This window comes from Primulina tabacum, chromosome 7, assembly GCF_025594145.1.
Source record: "Primulina tabacum isolate GXHZ01 chromosome 7, ASM2559414v2, whole genome shotgun sequence".
In the NCBI taxonomy this organism is placed as follows: Eukaryota; Viridiplantae; Streptophyta; class Magnoliopsida; order Lamiales; family Gesneriaceae; genus Primulina; species Primulina tabacum.
In genome coordinates this window covers 30,562,650-30,568,975 of record NC_134556.1, presented here as the reverse complement: position 1 = coordinate 30,568,975, position 6,326 = coordinate 30,562,650, and positions in this window count along the sequence as shown.

The window sequence follows — 6,326 nt, the reverse complement described above, 5'->3', positions numbered from 1 at the left end:
CAAGATGCTCAACAGTGATTCCTATTTACATACGATAATCATTGAAAGTTTGGGAAATAAATTCACCAGCATTATCATATCTAATTGTATTGATTGTATAATCAAAAAATTGATTCCACAATTTTATTATTTGAGCAAGTAATCTTGCAAATGCCACATTCCGAGTTGATAATAAACATACATGTGACCATCTGTTGGAAGCATCGATCAATACCATAAAATATCTAAATGGTCCACACGATGGATGAATTGACCCACAAATATCACCTTGAATACGTTCAAGAAAAATGGGTGATTCAGTTTGGATTTTAGCTGGTGATAGTCTTATAGTAAGTTTTCCAAGAGAACATGCTTTACATTTAAACTTATTATTTTGAAAGATCTTCTGGTCTTTTAGCGGATGACCATGTGTATTTTCTATAATTCTTCGCATCATTATTGAACCAGGATGTCTTAATCGATCATGCCAATTAATTAATATTGAAGAATTATCAACTACCATAATTGATTCAGTTGGATTTATATGTGTATAATGCAATCCAGTAGGGAGAATTGACAGTTTTTCAACTACATATTTATTTTCTGATTTATATGTGGTAAGACACATATATTTATCATTTTCTTCATTTATTGTCTGAGTATCATACTCATGGGAATATATATTATTAACAATAAATTTTTTTTCGATTGTTGTGAATACAAAGTAACATTTATCATAAATTTTGTACCATTAGGTAACAAAAATGTACTTTACCATAATTTTTAATCAAGTCTACAGGACCTGATATTGTATTCACCATTGTTTTTGCTGGTTTTAGTTCCAAGAAATATCTTTTATCTCGGATAATAATGTGCGTTGTACCACTATCAGGTATGCAAACTCACATGTGATTAGTTTCATGTTTAGCTTTGTTCATAGTATTTTTCATATTTGAACTTAAAAAAAAATATGCAATGAAAAAAAAAATGCTGACAATACATATGTAATTTATTGAAAAATATAACACATATCATAATTATATAATAAAACATTATCATATGAGTGCATGAAAAATAAAATATTTTACATTTCTATTCCACGAGTATATTGATTATAACATATATCATAATTATACAATAAAAAATCATCATACGAATACATGAAAAATAAAATATTTTATATATCTATTCCAATAGTATATTGATCATTTTCAGAGAAATCATTCAGAAAATTTGCAGTATCAAAATGAGTTGAATCACTCAAACGGTCACTATGTTCAGTGAAGTTGGTCTTTTTTTCCCTCTTTATTGATTCTTTATAGAGCTTACAAATGTGCTCGGGGGCTCGACAAATACAAGACCAATGTCCTAAAGTGCCACATATAAAACAAGAACTTTCAAATCGTTTTTAGTGATTTTCATTAACGCTCATGTTCTCATGATATCTTTTAGTGTGTGGTTTGTGACGTCCTTTTGAGATGAGTTATAGAAGTAACTATCTCGATTGTTTTCAAAACCACGGCCACGACCACGACCTCGATTTCGACCTCGACCAAAAACTGTTGATCCAGTGGGTCGGGATTGATGATTTCTCATTAGCAGCTCCTTGTTCCTTTTCGCCACAAGAAGACATGCAATAAGTTCATAATATCTCGCAAATTCACGAACTCTATATTGTTGTTGCAGAGTTATATTTGATGTGTGAAAATTGAAATTGTTTTTTGTTGGAACATTTAATGTTCGCAATCTTGATTTTGATGATAACAAAACATGTTATTTTGTTTCTAATGATTTATCTAAGTGCGCATGAAGCTGGAACTGATCAGGCGTCGAACTGATCAGTTATTAAGCCAAAACTAAAGCTATCGAGGCGCAAACTGAAAACATCAACTGATCGACCAAACTGAATAAGTTCAACTGATTGTCCAGTTGATAGGCAGTTCAGCAGAAGACCTTCAGAAGCCCGGCCAGTTGATGAAGAGTTCAGCTGACCAGTTCAACTGAAGCAACGAAATCATTTCAGCTGATGAACCAACTGATTTCACCGAACCAGTTCAAGATCAGTTCAACTGACCAGTTCAGAACATCAGTTAGGAATTAATCAGTTTACATAACAGGACAAGCTTATTCAATGGAATCCAGCTGTAGGCACTGAGAAAAGTTATTGTACGATCAAAGATACAATAATGGACGTTGCATCAAAGCTTAAAGACAAAATGTTCCAGTGTAGATGTTGGAAAAGTCGAAACACAAATATCTAGGAACACATTCAAGCTGCAACGGATACAATTGTTGAGTCTCACTGTACGATCAGTTTCCAGCCTATAAATAGAAGAATAGTGAAGAACAATACAACATGAGCAGAACAATAAGAGTGTGTGAAGATACAAAGAAAAAGGACATGCATATTGCTTATCAGCTTACGAGAAGCAATCAGTCCAGAGGGAACATTCATCCTGTTATCAGCTTAGAATAGAAGCACAATTCCCTCAGTGTGTGAGAACACTTTCATATTGAACTCAGAGATCGGTTCTCACACACACACACACCACCACTCAAACATAGTCTTGCACAAAGACAATAAACTTGTGTATGTAGTCTTTGACACACAGACGTTAAAGAAGTATTGACTGGAAGGTGCTGCATTTAGTCTAGACTAGCAGTTCAGTTAACAGCGGGTAAGTACTAAGCTGGGTGGGTTATTACACTTGTTGTAATTAATCAACGTCTTCTAATGGATCCTACCCGAAGTGGTAGAAGGGGTGACGTAGGAGGAGTTGAAGTCTCTGAACATCCATAAACATATTTTGTGTTATTTAATTGTTTAACTACTGTTTTCAAACTGATTTGATCAGTTAGAGCATCCGTCAGTTCAGTACTTTTCATCATAACTGAATAGATATATGTCACAACTGATTCCCTATTATTTTCAGTTATTCAGTTATACAAGATATAAAATATATCAGTGTTTCTTAACGAAGGATTACTTCGAGTGTTTTCCGCTTGGTTTGTAACCAAACTCGATTTAATTCATCGGTGTATATATTCTTATAACACGAGCTATTGCAGCTCATTGATTTATTGTGTTCAAAGCACCTCAAGGTGCCCAGCACACGGTCCTTCATTTTTTCAAGCATTTCTGATTTTGTAACCTCATGTCCACAAAATTTTAATTGCGATATTATTCAATACATTGCCGAGTTGTAATCACCGTCTTTTTTAAAATCTTGAAATCTTAACGTATTTCATTCATCATGGGAAATCGGAAGTATAACTTCCTTTACATGTTCAAATCTTTCCTTTAATCCTTTCCATAAAGCCATGAGATCTTTTTCAATGAGACATTCACATTTTAATCCTTCATCAAGATGCCGACGCAAAAATATCATAGCTTTTGATTTTTCTTGTGATGATGAGGTACCACTTCTTTAATGGTCACATTTAGACCCAATGACTCAATATGCATTTCTACGTCGAGAGTTCATGACATATAAATTTTTCCGTAAAGTCAAGCACAACGAATTCGAGCTTTGCCAAATTTGACGTGGTGATACTAGAAAAATAACAATACATTTTATTAGTTAAGTTCTAAATATATTAATATGACAATACAAAGTAACAGATAAATTACAACTAGAAGTATTCTTAAAAATAAAAAAAAATTCAAGGCATATATTCTCTGATAAATACAAGATAGCGCATATAATAACCAAAATAATTATACAAAATAACATTGAAAGAACCATCTTCATATTCTCGAAAAATTGATGAATAAAAATTTTTAGGGAGGAAGAGCAATTTTGAAGTGATTGATGTATTTGTGAAATCATATTTATAGGACAAAAACTAGCCGTTTATGACCGTTTATACAGATACAAAATCTTAAAAAATAAATGTATGTATATACGTAATTTTATGGATATAATATGATGTATATAATATTAATCATATTTAAATAATTATGTATATCACATCATATTATTATAATGAGGTGTCATGAAATCTTTTTATATAATATTGTGACATTATAAAAGTATATATATATATATAATACAATAAAAATATATAAACAATGAAATAATCACGTCACGTTATTGTAATGAGGTGTCATAAACTCCTTTTATATAGTAACATGATATTATTCAAATATATATATAATAAATAAACAATAAAAATATATAAACAATGTAATAATATAATCACATCACGTTATTATAATAAGGTGTCATAAACTCTTTTTATATAATAACATGATATTATATATTAAATATATACACAAGAAAATTAACTACACAGTAAAATAAATATTCTCACTTTTGAATATTTTTACATTTTTCTTGTGTTTTGGAGCTTGGAAAAATATAGAGAACCTTCGAGTATCGTGTTGATAACGTGTTAAAAATAAAAATTTATGGTAAACAGTAAAAATCTCAAACTCACAAAATATATTAAACTACACACTCTATAAAATTTTCTGCATTCAATTGTGTTTTTTCTTCACACATTAAGAGATCTATTTATTGAATTTATTTGAAAATAATCCAAAAATAATTATATCATTACATACGTTATCACGTACTAATTTTCAATATTTAACATTCTTATTTTCAACAATTTTGATATTTTTATTGCCACTTTGGTCTTTCCAAAATCAGTTTCGGCGACATTAATGTATTTTAAGTTTTTGGTTCCACTTAAAGTAATGACAAACATAAAGATGTTGGATTTAGTGGATATTCAAAAAATGTCACGTATCAATTTTTTTTCAAATAATAAAAAAAAAATATCTTAAATCTGAACCATGCATGGTTTCTTTTGAATATGAAATCTCAAAATTTTCAGCTCCCACTTTTTATCCACACAGCATCCGCCATTTTTCTTTCTCCTCACAAATCTTCCACCGTCACCAACCGATGAACACCACCGTCACCACGTCGGTTCCACTACAGTCAACCGATGCTTGTTCCACTGTTACGACGCAAAAGACAGGTTTGTGAACAACATGTGTGCTCCATTTGGATAGCATTTGATTAAAAAAAACAAGTAATCAAACATCTTTAAAGCTTCTAAAAATAGCGACAGATTTCTCATCCTAATTAACATTAACCATCTTCACTCAATTTCATATCTGTAACTTTTGTTTTATCTCATCCATTTTCTCTCCAATCCACTTTGTAAATCAGACAGTGTACTATTTTATCAACTTTCGTACGTAGAAGCATATGAACTGGAAGTGACACACGAACTTTCTTCGTCCACTAGCCTTGAAAGAAGCAGTACTTAGGCGTTGCTTCTCTACATATTTCTCAAAAGCTCTTCTGCCCTACTCGAGAACTTCTGGTATACAACTTTTTTATATCCATCCACTTGAGCATGTGTTTCTATCCAAGTCTCATAAACACCAATTTTTTCCCCTTTGAAAACAACGTATGTTTCATCACTGCATGAAAAAAGTAATATTATAACAAAAAAATAACTTAAAATTGAATGAATCACCATTCACCATGTATTTTTTTGTTTATAATTAGCACAGATAATGCAAAATATTTAATACTCACATCTAACTTATAGAGTCTGTGTTAGGGCATTGTTTTTTCAAGAATTATGTAGTAAATATGTTTCCCCATAATCTTTGAAGCAGAGAACAATACGAGTTGAGGTAAGGAATATCATTTTTCCGTAAGACGAATTTGCCCGTATTCACGTGCTATACGAAACGTCAATCGTTCCCAAGATACAACAACTCTAATCCAGAAAGTGCAACACTACAAGTTCCGGATGGCAGCGAACAAAGATATGCCGAAGCTTTCAAGTTTGGAAGAAGAGAATGCAACGAAATGTACGCTCGAAAAGGAAAAAAGCAGTATGAAAGCATGTAGATGGACTATTTAAAGCGAGAGCCTCATACGCCAAGGGACATATCCAGAGGACACACTTTTCTGCGATAAGTCATGGGACGCACCCTTCAAGGCAGAGGACGCACGGTTTAATGTGAAGGGACGTGGTGCAATACCAAAGGACAGTCACTCGAGCTGATTCAGACTAAGCACTGACTGAAGTGTGCAAACATCGGATTGTTTCAAAAATATTATTCCAAATAAACTTTGTCCAAAAATATCAGCGTCCTCTCCCTTTCCAAAAACTTTTGGTACCCCTTGAGGTCCAAACCCATAGCTCAAACATAGAACTAATAAGGATGTCTTTTATTGTCACATTTTCCAATGTGAGACTTTTGGCACTTTTCCTAGTGTTCATTCACTTAGAGCACCCGCATTGATTCACTTAGAGCACCCGCATTGGTGGGTGTCACCTCATCAAAAATCGTATGGTCCACATGCCACATACAC